Source organism: Gouania willdenowi, chromosome 4 (assembly GCF_900634775.1).
Source record: "Gouania willdenowi chromosome 4, fGouWil2.1, whole genome shotgun sequence".
In the NCBI taxonomy this organism is placed as follows: domain Eukaryota; kingdom Metazoa; phylum Chordata; class Actinopteri; order Blenniiformes; family Gobiesocidae; genus Gouania; species Gouania willdenowi.
The window spans coordinates 41,976,504-41,992,351 of record NC_041047.1 but is presented as its reverse complement, the minus strand read 5'-3'; the positions used below and the strand labels follow the sequence as shown (position 1 = coordinate 41,992,351).

At 39.0% G+C, this 15,848-nt stretch overlaps 1 protein-coding gene across 5 annotated transcripts in view; it reads left to right on the top strand.

Annotated features, from left to right (window-relative positions):
• naaladl2 (N-acetylated alpha-linked acidic dipeptidase like 2) overlaps positions 1-15,848 on the top strand; it is a 703,949-nt gene that overhangs the window by 70,690 nt on the left and 617,411 nt on the right. For 4 of the 5 annotated variants that reach the window (XR_003673909.1, XM_028444647.1, XM_028444645.1 and 1 more), the window contains exon 2: positions 5,347-5,431. The gene's annotated coding sequence lies outside the window, so the exon portion shown is untranslated. Of the gene's footprint in view, positions 1-5,346; positions 5,432-8,462; positions 8,573-15,848 lie in introns of all 5 variants that reach the window. The other variant, XM_028444646.1, reaches the window with a different exon arrangement.

Genomic DNA, 15,848 nt, shown 5'->3' with positions numbered 1-15,848 from the left:
TTTGCTCCCGGTCCGGACATAAAAAGAAGCAACACATAAGTCACATTACTGGTGAATTGAAACGTGATTAATACATAAATAAATCGAAACCAAAGAATGGATGTTACGTAAAGCATGCACATATCTGGTGTAATAAATCTTCTGGTGCGTCTTTTTTTTTTTACTACCCTAAAAAAAGCTGTCATTTTTTTTGCAAAAGTGTCAAATGGTAGAAGTTCCAACACCTACTGTTCCTCACACCATCCCCACAGTTTATAGCCAGTCACCAGTTTATTTGGATACTATTTGAACCGTAACACCGCAAAACAAAACTACAGCGTGAGCTGCGTTTTACAAACGAAAACATCCACAAACTGAATGAAAACATGAGCAGGACCAGAAAACTTCTGAAATAAATCCTAAACAGTCCTATTGTGTGAGTAGACCTGGTCCAGGACCTGGGGAGGGAAACCAGGTACAGCGGACTTCAGTTCTCGCTCTAATTTCTCCATAAATATCACACAAACAGAACAAGTTAAAAAAATAAATAAAAATTGCTGTTTATCTGCTTTTTTCTGTATTTCTGTTTTGATTTTAAATCAGAAAAATAAAATAACCACACTGTTTATTTGTTATTTTGATTTGGTTTTAAAATGGAATAACGAAGAACGCCAATCTTCGGAACTCTATAAAATCTCTTTTCCTTATCTCGGTTAGAACGATTGGAGCAGCCGTAAACTACACAAAATATGGGCATTTTGATGATTGACGGCAGACTCTCAAGCTTCCTGCTCTCTATCTGAATTTAGCGCTTTAGCTTTGTCGTGATGCAGCAATTTGAATGACATTATGTGAATCAACAGAGCAGGCCATAGACATATACACATTACAACAGCTCTAGGGTATGTTCAATAGCACAAACGTTAAATAATTACACCACAGTATATTATATCTATGGAGCAGACTCCCGTCCACTGTCAGTGAATGGACTCATTCAGTTGAGAGGCAATCAGATATCTTTGATTAATAAAAAGCTCCCCTGTAGTGGCCGGGAAGAGTGTGTGTGTGTGTGTGTGTGTGTGGGGGGGGCGGGGGGGGGGGCACAGTAGGTCAGCGGGGGGGCACTGCCCGCGACGCCCCCCCATGACGCCGACACTGCTTTGACAAGTCAGAGACTATGCCTGATATACCATGGTTCCCTTTTAAATGGTCTGCCTCAGGTTTTGTGTATTTAGTAGTTTTTGTTACTCCACAGTTTAGCCAACTTTATAGAGTCAACTTTGTTCCATTATTTCGTAAAATGAGACACTTGGATCATTGGAACTCTTTTCCTACTTAATGGCTAGGCAGAATAGCTCTGATAAACATGAATGTGTTAATATGAATATCAAAAAGGATACTAAAAGATCTAAACTGGTTCCATTACACAGAGTCAACCTCCACCTAGAATAGAGATGGTAATGTTGCAATTATCAAGTTCTACGGGGGGCTTAGATTTACCAAATTTTAAAATGTAAAATTATGTCTGAGTGAGTAAAAGAAGAAGCTATTGAACCATCTCTATATAAATATAGAGTACTTTACGAGTTTTGCCGTTTTTTTTGTGAACCTGAAAAGCATTGGAGATAGCTGTACAAATCCAATTTATCAGTTTTAATCAGTGCGCCTGGAAGGGAGACTCAGTTTTACTTAGTTAACAATATATAATTAGGACCAGAACTATCATATTCAGCTTTGGGGAAATTAAGGCATATTTGAATTGACAGAATTATTTTTTAATGAGAATCTTATGTCATTTGAACACATTTGGAGCAATAGCTGCTCAGAAATGATTGTGTTTAGTTTCCTACAGGTGAGACATGACAATACGAAGAGTAAAAGCCTTAAAGATCATCCAGAGATTTGTAATATAGAAAAACATGTGGTAGGATGTCTCTTAGCTTGTTTTATAATGTGTTATGTAACATGTCACCTACTACCTACTAATACACAGAGGATAAGGAGTGTGTGGGAGAAAGAATTGTCAGTGACTATCGATCAAGAGCTGTGGGATGATATTTGGAGATATGCCAGAAATACATCTATTTGTACACGAATAAAGTCAGTTCTACATAGAACTCATACAGTATATCCATTTATTGCAGATACTTTTTTGGCCCCTCCCTCTTTCCTCTGTGTCTCAAATGTAAATCTGAAATTGGCACCTTAACTCATTACCTGTGGTCTTGTTCTAAATACAGAAATATTGGACCGATATACTGTGTGAAATGGGAAAATATATTGATAGAGTTGGACATGGATCCTATGTGTTTCATTTTGGGACTCCCACTTTACCCAGCAAAATGTTGTACAAAGTCTGCTGCTCGGAAGGAAATATATACAGTGAATTAGTAACAAGGGCTTCCTTTGAACTATCTCACAAATATTTTGCACAGTAAAACGGGCCAATTTTATAAACTTTGGCAGCCTAACCTGGAATATTTTGGATTTCCAGCTCTACAAAGAATCTCCTCATCATAAATTTAATTTGATCCCTGAAACCCCTTTAATGCATGTATGCATATATATATGATTGCAGTGGTGAAATAACGATTACTCACGCTACTGTAATAAAGGGTTTTCACAGCACGTCATTAATCGCGTCATCAACCCAAATGTTGCCATATTGGAGGTACTCAGCATGTAAACAAACATGGCCGCACATCCGGGTTACTGCCCTGAACGTGATGTCGGTGAAAACCCTCTATCGAGTTGCTTTTTTGGGTACTCTTACTTTTTTGAGTCTATTTCTAAATCAGTAATTTTACTTGTACTTGAATACATTTAAAAAAAAAAAAAAAAGTAGAGGTGAAGTACACCTCAACACACCACCACCCCCCGGAGGGTGCTATTGCACCACATACACATATATAAACATAGGCTGGATGGGGAGCACCGCTCCCCTCCATCCACCCTTTTAAATAGCACTTCATACATTCACAAAACACATACATTCACTCAGGGGATAGGGTGGTGGGTAACTACACACATTTGGGCCTGTCAGGTGGGGGCCGAGCCCCTCTGTTGATGGCCGGGCCGACGTGTGCGGATCGGGAGGGTGCGGTCGGGCGTGGCGGGATGCGCTGGATGCTCGGCTGCTTGGGGCTTCCTCGGATGTGTGTGTGGGGGGCGGTGGCTGCCTCTCAGCCTGGGATCTTGGGGGCGTCTGGGGGGTTGCTCGGCCGTGGGGAGGTGGCCTGGGGCTCCCTGGCCCCCACTCTTTCTGCTGGCCTGGCTGCATCTGCGGGCCCGGGGCAGTTCCTGGGTTTGCGGTAGCGGTTTTTTGCACATATACTGGTATACGATGCACTGGCACGCCGTGGGATAAAACTCATACTGGGCTTAACTTTAGACACGTTAATCCCAAATACCTGCTTTAGGTACTACCACTCACTCATTCCCCCTGTTCACAGCCACCACCATTATAGCTAAGCTTCACACCTGTCACTATACTGGCTTGATTACACACATAATAACATAATAAGCACAATATATTCTACAACTTCACATCTCACCTTCACTGTAAAACAATCTATTCTCCCCACCCTTTCTATTTCCTACCTTGAGTCTCTCCTCCCTGCTCCCTTTCCCATCCCCCTCCACTTAAGTGTAACACTGCTCTCCCTTTTTTATATCCTCCCTCTAATAAAAGATTTCTTACCCTTCCTTAGGGAGGGCTGGTGATGGTCACAATTAAATAAAATAAATTGATTTATTTTATTGCAATAACAAAACATGCATTGCACTTCTTGTAGTGTTCACCTTTGACAGCATGTGCAGACAAGATAAAAATAAATAAATAAATAAAGTAAAGTCGTGATATATTTCCAAACATTACTGAATAAATTATATTTTTTTGTTCTGAAATGATCAGCGGACATAGTGTAAAAAATTAAATGACCAGAAAACAATGAAATGCATCACATCATAGCCGACCAATCAGATTAAACATAATGCACCGCACCAAAACAGCAATGGATGGAGGTTATTTCAGCCTGAGAATGTTTCTTAATTTTGAATTTAACTCATTCATTGGTGTGTTTTTTTTTTTTTTTTTTTTTATGTACATTTTGACAAACCTTTTATTTTATACAGATGCCTTTGTGGAAAATAAATTAAGTTCCAATTGTGCAAGATTTGGTCTTTTCCTTTTTGAGTTTATACATGAGATGTTTACTGTATCCAAGGGAACCTTGGTAAAATTTAGTACCAAAAATAAACATGGGGGGTGTTTTATGTATGACTTACTTATACTTGTACTCAAGTACAATTTCAATGAAGTAACAATACTTCTACTTGAGTAGAATATATCAGTACTCTTTCCACCTCTGTATAATTGTTCATCTGAGCAGTATTCTTGTTTTGTTGGTTCTGTCCATGTGTGTATTTGATGATTTGTCATGTTGAAAGCAAGAAAACTCATTAAAGAAATTGACAAATGTTTTTGAAAAAATTAAATAATAACAATCTTCTCACGTATTGATGGAAACCAAGGTCAGGGTGAGTTCAAGCTGTCAACATTAGAAACACACCAACATGTTTACCTCTCACACACATTTCCCTCTGTAACTCCCCTGAGCTGATGCTGTTCTTAGACTCTGACTCAACTATATAGTAGCTACCAAAAGTGCTCTTTTAGTGGTGCTCCTCTTCTACAGCTCATAGAACAAAGCCAGCCATGGTGTTACATTGTAAGAATATAACTCCTTTTAGTCCCAGAAGTAATCGTTGTCCCTCATACCTGCTTTTAATCAGAAATGCACTTTGTTTAGCAGCGTGAAGGGACGGAGGTCAATAGACTTTTTCATTGAGCACAATATAAACTGATATTTGTCTATGGAAAGATGTTTGTGTTGCACAACAACAACATAGTACTTGCACTGCACCTGTGACAAAAAGAGGAGTGTTAGCACACCAGAAATCTTTCAAATGATCTTAGGAATGAATTTGTCTTTATCTGTAAGCATCTTTGTAATGGAAAACAAACCTGCTAAACCTAGGTGATGAGTAATAGTAAGCCCCAAACATTGCAGGTAAACACAGTTTTTTCAGATTGCTTTTTATTCAAAACAGTTCATTGATTTTTTAAAAATGGTTTAAAGGAAATTTAAAGAGCAAATATGAAAACATTCATAACCAAAGCTCTTTATAGATTTATGTAGCATACATGTTTTATTTACAGGGAAAACATTTTCAGAAGATGATTTAATAAAATACTTTTATCCACATTTTAAAATGAGCATACTTTTGTGCAGCAGCATTATGTAAAATGGATGGATTTTTGTTCTGTAAAAATGTCCCTTACTAGGAATCTCTCACTATCCACAGGTCACCTCACGTCTCTGATTGGCTGGATGGTGTTGATGTGTGTCAGCAGGTAGAGGCTCCAGCATCCTTCAACCCTTTCCAGCAGGTATGAAGTGTGACTGGATAATAAGAAGGGTTGGAACGCTCAGCGTTACGCCAGTCTTTAGTCACATATTCAAACTCAGCCTTTGTTCTTATAACGTGAAACTTATGGGAGATAGCTATCTATCTATCTATCTATCTATCTATCTATCTATCTATCTATCTATCTATCTATCTATCTATCTATCTATCTATCTATCTATCGTTTGATCAAGTGTGCATTGTATGTAAAGCTTATATAATAGATTAAATGTAATTAATTTGTATATCATCATGTCCCGGAACACACGGGTGTTGTTCCAGCAGTAAGAGAGAGACAACAATGTCATGGAATACATTTTTTTTAAATTAAAGCACCTTTTGCAAACTAAATGGGCCATCAATATAATGTGAACACAAAAAACCAAATAACCTAAATATTTAATTAAAGAGGATGATGAATCAGCATTAAAGAAGCACAGACAATCACACGTTACGAAGCACATCCGTCTCTCTCTCTGAGTGACAGCTGTCAAAATCTGCCATGTTTCAGCACCACGGACAGTGCTAAATCAGCGCTAATTTAGCCACAAAGGACAATTAACTTTCAAAACACAAAAATCCACAAATACAAAATATTTGCAAACTTTTACACCTATATGGCCATTCCTCCTCTAATGAATCAGCATTACAGCAGAAAATGAAAATAGAATGTGTTCTTACCTTTTCAATTTGTCCAAAACAGCCAAAAAAATCTGCCATAGAGCCCTTTGTATCCTCACAACTTTTTACATATTTCACAGCCGAGGCCTGCCTTGTCTTTCATATATATATATATATATATATATATATGAATATATGAATATATGAAATACTTATATATACAGTTTATGAAAAACATAATATATATATATGAAAGACTTTATATATATATATATATATGAAAAACATCACACAGAACGACTGACAGACGGACTTTTACTCTGCTGCGTTTGATAAAAATGATCTTGTAGCAGAGGTGAAATTTGTGTGTCGATGACGTTTCGTTTAAACGATTTTATAACGTGCAAAAAAACTGCCCGTAAAAATGGTTTTTGTAAAATTGTCAAATGGTAGAAGTTCTAACATCTATATTGTTCCTCCCACCAGCCTCACAGTCGATAGTCAGTCACCAGTTTATCTGGATACTATTTGGACCGTAACATCGCGAAACAAAACATAAACATGAGCAGCTTTTTATGAGCTAAAACATCCACAGACTGAATGAAAACATGAGCAGGACCAGAAAACTGCTGAAATAAATCCTAAACAGTCCTATTGTGTGAGGTGACGTCATGGACCGGGTGGGGTGGGGGGTGGGGGACGAAACGAGGTGTAGCACTTCTCTAGAAAGTCCCCTAACAGCCTCTGTCTACAACTTTAGTCCATTTACTCAGTCATTCGACACAGAAGAAGTGTGAGAACATGAGTTTGAGCTGGAGCTGATACATCTATTGAAAAAATCGCAGTGTCTTCTTTCTTTACTCTTCTGTCTCGAACGATATAAATGACTACAAAGATGGCGTCCGGGTTTTTCATATATATATATATTTATATATTAAGTCATTATTATATATAAATACACTTTCATATATATATATATATATATATATATATATATAGCAGCAGCTAATCTTGGCTTTGAACTGCCTGTCCAAACTTCCCTGCAGTCTTAATGTCCATACTAGAACTTTGACCGTCATCTCCTTCTCTTCTCTCTGTAACTGAGTCCTCCTCATGTCCCCTGGATAGTTCTTCTTCTGTGTCTCGTCTGTTAGAAGCAGGTTCTCCTGCATTAGCATCTTTGCTGCTATCGTTATGCTAACTGCTGCTGCTCTCCTCTGCAATATCCATAGAAACAACCTTAACCTCAGGCTTAGCTTCACTTATTGGCTGACTTCCCCTCTCTTCCTCACTCGTGCTCAGTTTTTACATTCAATTTTGTGTGTCCTATGTACTTTCCAGTGATTTCAAATCAATAAAAGACACAGCTGACCAAATACAATACTTAAACATTTTATCAAAACACCTAAAAGCAATGGAGGTGCTGAAAAACAAAAACAAATGAGGTGCTGGATCCAATCACATAAGTGCCGGTCAAAATGTGAGGTGCAAGAGCTGGCCCAAATTAAGTTCTGTGATCTGTTGGAGAACTGGTGGAGAGTAGGATGAGGTGCATGATGAAATGTATCCTCAGCAACAGCAGTCACCCCCCACACAACATGATGGGTGCACAAGTGTGTGTGTGTGTGTGTGTGTGTGTGTGTGTGTGTGTGTGTGTGTGTGTGTGTGTGTGTGTGTGTGTGTGGCACACGCTATATGATAGTTACTTGAATTTTCCCTTCTGGGGATGGAGAAAGTATATCTATCTATCTATCTATCTATCTATCTATCTATCTATCTATCTATCTATCTATCTATCTATCGTTTGATCAAGTGTGCATTGTATGTAAAGCATATATAATAGATTAAATGTAATTAATTTGTATATCATCATGTCCCGGAACACACGGGTGTTGTTCCAGCAGTAAGAGAGAGACAACAATGTCTATCTATGTCTATGTCTATGTATATCTACTGCATCTATCTATCTATATATATATCTATCTATCTACTGTATTTGTCAATCTATCTACTGTATCTGTCTATCTATCAATCTATCTATCTATCTATCTATCTATCTATCTATCTATCTATCTATCTATCTGTCTGTCTGTCTGTCTGTCTGTCTGTCTGTCTGTCTGTCTGTCTGTCTGTCTGTCTATCTGTCTGTCTATCTATCTATCTATCTATCTATCTATCTATCTATCTATCTATCTATCTATCTATCTGTCTGTCTGTCTGTCTGTCTGTCTGTCTGTCTGTCTGTCTGTCTGTCTGTCTCTCTCTCTCTCTCTCTCTCTCTCTCTCTCTCTCTCTCTCTCTCTCTCTCTCTCTCTCTCTCTCTCTCTATCTATCTATCTATCTATCTATCTATCTATCTATCTATCTATCTATCTATCTATCTATCTATCTAGGGCAGAGCTACATATAACAAATTGGAGGAGCAGTGGGCTTCCACAGTGTAGTGCCCAAGGGGACAGTTGGAGTTAAGGGACTTGCTCAACGTCCCACAGTGAAGGCACAGGTGAGATTCAAACTGGTGACTTGAAGATTACAAGCCCGCTTCCTGAGCCCATTGGGAGACCACTGCCCGCACTTCATGTTAATGAAGCATTAATGGTTTTATTAAGCTCTAGCCTTTTTACTGTGAGAGGTAGCGCTGTCCTTTTAAGAGTAGCAGCTTCTTTGATCTACTTCACAGGTCAGACTTGTTTTAAAAGAAAGAGATTCCCATTGTTCCATTGACATTCTTCCACAAATTGAAACTAAAACTAAAACTTACTGTCTAAAAGTTTAAACAAAATTAAATAAAATTAAATATTTCCTTTCCTTTTTTTTCCCAAGTGCACAAGCAAATCAAAGTTCTACTCTGTCAATACAGAGTGCAAATAGTGCAAACAGAGCCTGACCAAGTATGTCACTGATAACTTACTGCAACTACACAGCCATGTTCTTTTTTTAGGAATATTAGCCACATTCTCTGGCAGCAGTTGGGATCTTTACACATTGACTATGTCTACTGCTGTTGAAAAGATGCACTCGTTTGGAACGGAGGTAGCAGGGACAGAAAGGCACGTTTTGGCAAGGTGAGACAGCAAAAGATATTGGAGCAGTGTTCTTGTCACCACTTCAGAGGGCAGCTGCTGAGAGGGATAGAGGCCTCTTTTCTGTAGTTTTTAACTTCTCTCTCAGCCTGTTTTGAACTGTTAGACTCCCCTGGCTCAGTAGAGAAGGAGTTCCCTAACAGATCCTCAAGTGCTGTATTTTTGGTAGCAGGTCCTGTCACTTTGGGCTCATCATCTCTCAAAGCCTCCTCTCTACCATGTGTGGGACAGTGAGCTTCACCTGCTGCCCTTTCTTCCCTTTCCTCAGCTGTGGTCTTTAAACAGAAAAAATACTGGTGTTAAATTCGATAAGCAGCTAAGAGCCCTACTTACGCATGCACGCACGCACACACACACACAGTGATGCTCTCATGTTTCTAACACACACACACTTCATCAGTCTCCTAAAAATGTTTAGTTGACACACATACACAATACAATTTAAAGTAATATATATATATATATATATACATATATACCTGTTTTTGCAGCAGCTGTTCTGCCTTGTTCTGTACCCTCAGGAAAACACACTGGTCATGGTGTCTAGCTCAGGGTGGGCAAACTTTTAGGCCCAGGAGCCACATGGACTTTTAAAAATTGACAGACGGGCCAGGCCAGCACCCGATGCATACATACATTCTTCTTCTTCTTGTCTAAAGTTCAAATTTATAAAATTTCATAACAAATCAACCATATGCGTTACAGATTTGCCACTTTCACCCAAATTTAGCCCCAATTCTAAAGAAACGTTTGTACATTTAAGGAGAGACAGGCCTGTTAGTAGAGCAGTGATTCTTAAAGTGTGTGGTAGAGAATGGAGACATGACAGGATGAAATTTTCAATTTCATGCCAATCTTCTTAAAAACACTTTCTTCATTGACAATAAAGATCATTACTAAGCAAATTTAGAATCCTAAAATGTATCAGAAATGAAAAGAACATTCAATTAAAGAATGCATTAGATATGTGACTGGGATCAAAATGTAACGTGGAACTAAAATGCAAAGATAATGATTTACGTCGGCATGTGAAGTGGAGCGGAACCAGAAACAAACTTTTATTATGTGATTTAAAACATTTATTCACTTTTTTTGTTTTCTTAAGCTTTTTGGCACAGTTTGTAAACAAAGTGTTGTTGTTTAATGAATATTTGGACTGCTGTACTTTTACATTTGTTTTTTCATGCAGGTAAATCATTTCATTTAGTTTTTCAGTTTTGATTTATTTATGAAATATACTTGCGTTATGAAACATGATGATACTTATTTCCTGTTAGTTCATTTATACTTGTACTGAATTTATTTCTCTTTTTTTTGGTTTTCTACTGCACTTTTTATATTTTTTTTTTGTTTAATTCAGATAATGAGTTTAATTTAGTTTTTGATTTATTGAGAAATATTATATTACTTGTTCCCTGTTGGTTCAAAACAGTTTAACATGTGTTATTTGTCAGGATTATTTGGGGGGCAATGGGCACACGTGGGACTTGAAAGTTCACATAACACACACACACACACTATATATATTGTGCATCTGTAATAGTAGCTCAGTTTAATAAAAAGTATTTGCATGAAAAAACCCTCCAACATAATTTGTTAATAATGGTTATTATCATAATTAGCAGCATGTTTGGAGGAAAAGTGACGGTGGATGTTCTTTTCCTTTAAAACCACAACAGTTTCTTTGCAAATAATAAGACATACAGCCTTTGACCGGACTTCAGTGAAAAGTATTTACTTGTCCATTCATTATTAAACACTCAGCACTCACTGTCGACTCTTCTTATTTTTGGGCCACTCATTGTTGTAGATGTGTATCGCTGTGTCAGCGCCGCGGTTTTGCTCCGTCAACCTCCAACTGGCTTGCAAGGCGTGAGCCAGGTGGAGCCTTGTGAGCCAGGTGTATTCACGCGACACCACGTGATCTTTTTCTTCTTCTTCTTTGTGGGTGTGCTATGGCAATGACCAATCTAGCTCTGCTTTCTTCCTCATCTTACATTTTCTGTCCATACCTAGTAGGATGCCAGGCATCACAGGACTAAGTCAAAGGTATGCAGTCATAATTATGATATTGTAACGCAATGTAGTTTATTCAATGAGTACTGTGGTTTCCCATTGCCATGAAGGCATCATTATTACGTGCAGATTTCTCTGTCAATGTTCATCTTTGTTTACATGTGTTCTGCGTGTTGATTGGCTGGGTGGCTGGAAAAGGGCGGGCATATGCGGAGAACGGGAGAACATTTGGTTCCCACGAGTGTTGAGATAAATGATTGAGCAAGACGGTTCAGTTTGTGTTTTAATTGTTTATTTTGACTTCGGCGGGCCGGATTAAAAAGACCAACGGGCCGGATGTGGCCCGCGGGTCGTAGTTTGCCCACCTATGGTCTAGCTGAACCATGTTATCCAGTAACGTTCACTCCAGCAGATAGTTGAAGGCATCCCTACTGTATCCATTTGCAATATTCATGAGGATTGCAGTCTTTGTGTTGGCCACAGTGGTGGAATATCCATCATTTGGTGTCATGTTCTGTTCAATCATGCTCTTTAGTGACACAATGAGAGACACTGTGGGACTCTTCTCCTCACACAAGTCTGTGGTGGCTGACTTCAAAGGATGCAGCAGCTTCACAAGGTCTTCAGCATCTCTGACATCGCAGCTGTCAAGTGTATCAATGCTTCGGCAGTTTTGTCTTATCTCTGGGCTGGTGAGAGCTGCTGCTATGGCAGGTTGCTGCTCTAGCTAATGAGCCAGCATATCCAATGTGCTGTTCCATCGCGTCGTAATGTCTATGATTAACTTGTGTGATGGCAATTGTAGCTGTTTTTGCTTGGACATTAACACTGCAGTAGTCGTTGAACTACAGCAAAAAAAAAAACGGCCACACGTCTCACCCGCCCGAGCAAATGAGCGACGCGGGGAACACCGAGGCCAGCTTGGGTTGCAAGATTTATAGTGTGCGCAAAACACTTAATATGCGGCTTCAATCCTGCCTCGTGCACGGCCACGTCCAAGTTACGTGCCTTGTCAGTACCAAAAGCTATGCCGTGGTTGGGTTTTTTAAGCTCCCAGTCAGTACCAGCTGTCTGTAAAACCTCAGCTATGTTTGCATGTGTGGGACTCAAAAAGTGGCCGTGTCTGTAGCACAGCACTTTCCATTTTCCAGTCATTGTGTATTGGGTGGGCTGTAATTGTGATGTCGCTTTGCGTACCTCTCGATGTCCAACCATCTGTTGTTATGGCGATGCTTTCTGCGTCTTTTAGGATCTGTACAACCTTGCTCTTGGACTCTCCATAGAGGGTCGGGATCTCTGTGTGGTTAAAATGCGTGCGTGATGGGATGGTGTACTTTGGTTCCAGTGTGTAGATATTGTTGCCAAAATCCTTGATTTTCAACCACAGAAAATGGCCTCTTATCTGCTACGATAAAATACTTATGTCTCTTGTTATTGTTGTGGCTCTGGCACTTGACTCTGGAAGTTGAAGTCAGAATGCGTTTTTCAGCGTTGTCTGGTTTGTTACTGTTTTCTTCACAGGTGTAGTTGTTGATTTGAGTACCGAGCTGTGGTGGTGCTGTATGTCTCTGCATTGTGTTCGTATTAGCTGCGGTGTACGGTATTATTTTCTTATCAGTCACTCTACTGCCATATATCATTCCCGCCGGGTGCCCAAAGTGTTGCCAAACAAATAATTTGAAAGTGGTGAGGGCATCTTCAATGGTAATACCGGTATTTTCCAACGTCGATCAGGCTGCTTGCTGCTTCCCCTCCTTCTCCTCTTTAGGTTCCATCAGGCTAGATGTAGCAAAGGAGCATTGCTGCCCCCAAAGGTCACAAATAGATTGGATAGCTCACAAATCTTGCAAGACGCAACCAGAAATATCGTGGCGTGAGATCTCCTCACACCCTAACACAAGATCACTACAAAATACACAACAATTACAGAGAAACATAGACAATGACATAAGAAACAACCAAAGGACACCGAAAACACACACACTGAGGGAGAATCATTTAAATAATACCAACAACACACAAAACAAAAACAAAAACACACAAAATAAGAGAAAAATATACAAAAAAATTAAAAAAAAACAGAAAAACAACAACAAAATATACAAAATGACACCAAAAACACACAAAATGTTGGTAGAAATGATCTTGATTAGAACATGAATTGAAAGTACAAGATCAGTCTTGGTCCCACATGAGAAGGGAGATCACAGTAAATGATAAAAACTTTAGAAATAAATTTATTCAGGAGGCACTAAATACTGTTTCATTCCACTTATTTAAAAACTGAGATTCTTTAAAATGTGCGTTATCACTCATTCATTCCATCATTTTGTTCTATAGTTGTTTTTTCACATAATTCTGAGCAAAATGTAGTAGTCGGACATAAGGGCGTACTAGGATTCAAAAGTAAGAATAAGGGGGTTCTTGAGACACCAAAGTTTGAGAACCACTGTTTTAGAGACATTTCGGGGCTAAAGAAATGCACAGATGTTTAGAAGACGGCCACTACTGTCTGTGTTCTCTTGATTTTTCTTTTTTATAATCCATTTGGTTTATTCTGGTTGTATTCCTGGTGTTTGATGCAAATTCATGAATATGCAGATGATGATATGACTGGACACCATTATGATTTGAATCTGAGAGTAAAGACTGGGGTCGAGCTACCAACCTCACACTAAATATTTCCGGCCTGTCCTTGGCTATTCTCATGTGGACAGCAGGACTCTTATGCTTGTGTGTTTTTAATAATTCAACCTGGAGGATGGATTTTGGTCTTCATTTGCAGAAGGAAATGCCTTGCTCCACTGAACAATGCACTCACGCCTGGGCCCCTCAAGTGTTCTCTGAGGCAAAAATAGAAAAGAAAAAAGCCCATTCCTTTCTATATGGCTTCTGGGAGCCTGGAAATTGGGGAAAGAAAATGGATGGCATACATGAGTAGTGATTTTCTGTTCTTGCGTGCTTAGAAAGCACAGCCTGAGACAAAGTAGCTATGTCCTCAGCCAAGGCTGTTATCAGTTTATAGATACAAGCACCTGAGAAACATTACCTCCTCATATGTGGAACCGATGGTGACCTGCTTCTTCTCCTGAATCAGTTAGGAAAGGATGCTGCAGACCCTTGTGACACTGCACAGGATAAGAGGATTTATTTTAAATTGATACTTTAATACTTTTATGATTTTCTTTCTAAGTCTAACTGTTTTTTTTTTTTTTTTGTCATAACTTTCATGGCACATTTTCTCACAGTAACATATTTGTATCAATCCACTTTGAAGGGCACAGGGATGAGGGAGGCCTGCCGTCTGTCGTGTATCATACATTATAGCAGAGAACTCATTTCCTGCCGGGGTTTAACAACGCTTCTGTCCTCTGAGAGGTGACACTATATGAGGGACGCGATAAGACACTTGGTGTGTGTCTGTCCAATGAGAGGGGGGTGAATAGTCCTGAGGATCAGGCAAAAAAAAAAAAAAAGTACGTCCCCTAAAGTGACACTTCAGTGATTTATCAAACCCATGGTGGGAAACAAACAGCATGCATTTATGATTCAGAGCATATTTAAAACAAAGGGACCAATTGTAGGTTAAACAAATTAGTCTGTCATTAATTAGCTCTATAACAAAACTAGAAAAAATGGATGAAAGAATAAGAGCTCCACTGGAGAACTAGACGATATTTATGGGAATATTATTTGAAGAAAAACAAAATGCCTTCAACATTCATTAATTTCCATTTTTATTTTTCTATATTACAGTTTTTGTTTCAAAATGGTCTCTACTTGTTTCACAGGCTGTCTAACGTTCAAAACATTGCATTGTGAATTCATATCTTTAAGGAAAGCTTTCACTCACAGAATCATTGGTTCAAACAACTCATTTATCATGAAATACCATAAGGACATTTCTTTAGATCACCCACACACAACATACACATAGTTTCACTGTTTAGTTTTTTGTACAACCATTAAATATTGTCGTACAAAATATGTGGTATGTTTCATCCTGTGCTACATGTAATGTCACTGTAAAAGGATTAGTAGAGAGAATACCACAGACACAGTGGAATCATTGAACAGCTGAAATGTATTGATGAATACAAACTAATGACAACATAGGTTGAATGAAAGCAACAATTACTGTAACACCTGGCTACTGTACAGTAAGAAAAAAAGCTAAACAAAGGATCAACAATCACTCGTCATCCTCATCAACCCTGTCTTGTGGATTGTGCCACAGGTTCTCATCACATCCGCAACAATGTTTTCATTTGCCAAACATCTTGGAAAGTAGCTTTGTGCATGGGGAATCCAGGCCTGACACTGGTCTGCTGTAATGTCATCACAAGCATTGTCCATGGCCTGAAGAAGGGTCAGTTGTTCATGCGGATGCCGATCATCAACTTTCTACCTCCATGTGGAGAAAAAATCTTCAATGTGGTTAAGGAATAGACAGTATGGAGGCAAGTACACAGTGAGGAACTCTGGATGGGCCTGAAACCATGTCTGCACCAGATGAGTGTGGTGGAACCTGACGTTGTCCAACACAATGACATCAATTACACCAACAGCTCTAACGACTAGCGTTAGCTCATCAAGAAATGCAACAAGGAGCTCTGCATTGTATGTGCCAATCAGAGATGTACACCCTACCACACCATCTTCTGATATCACCGCACACAT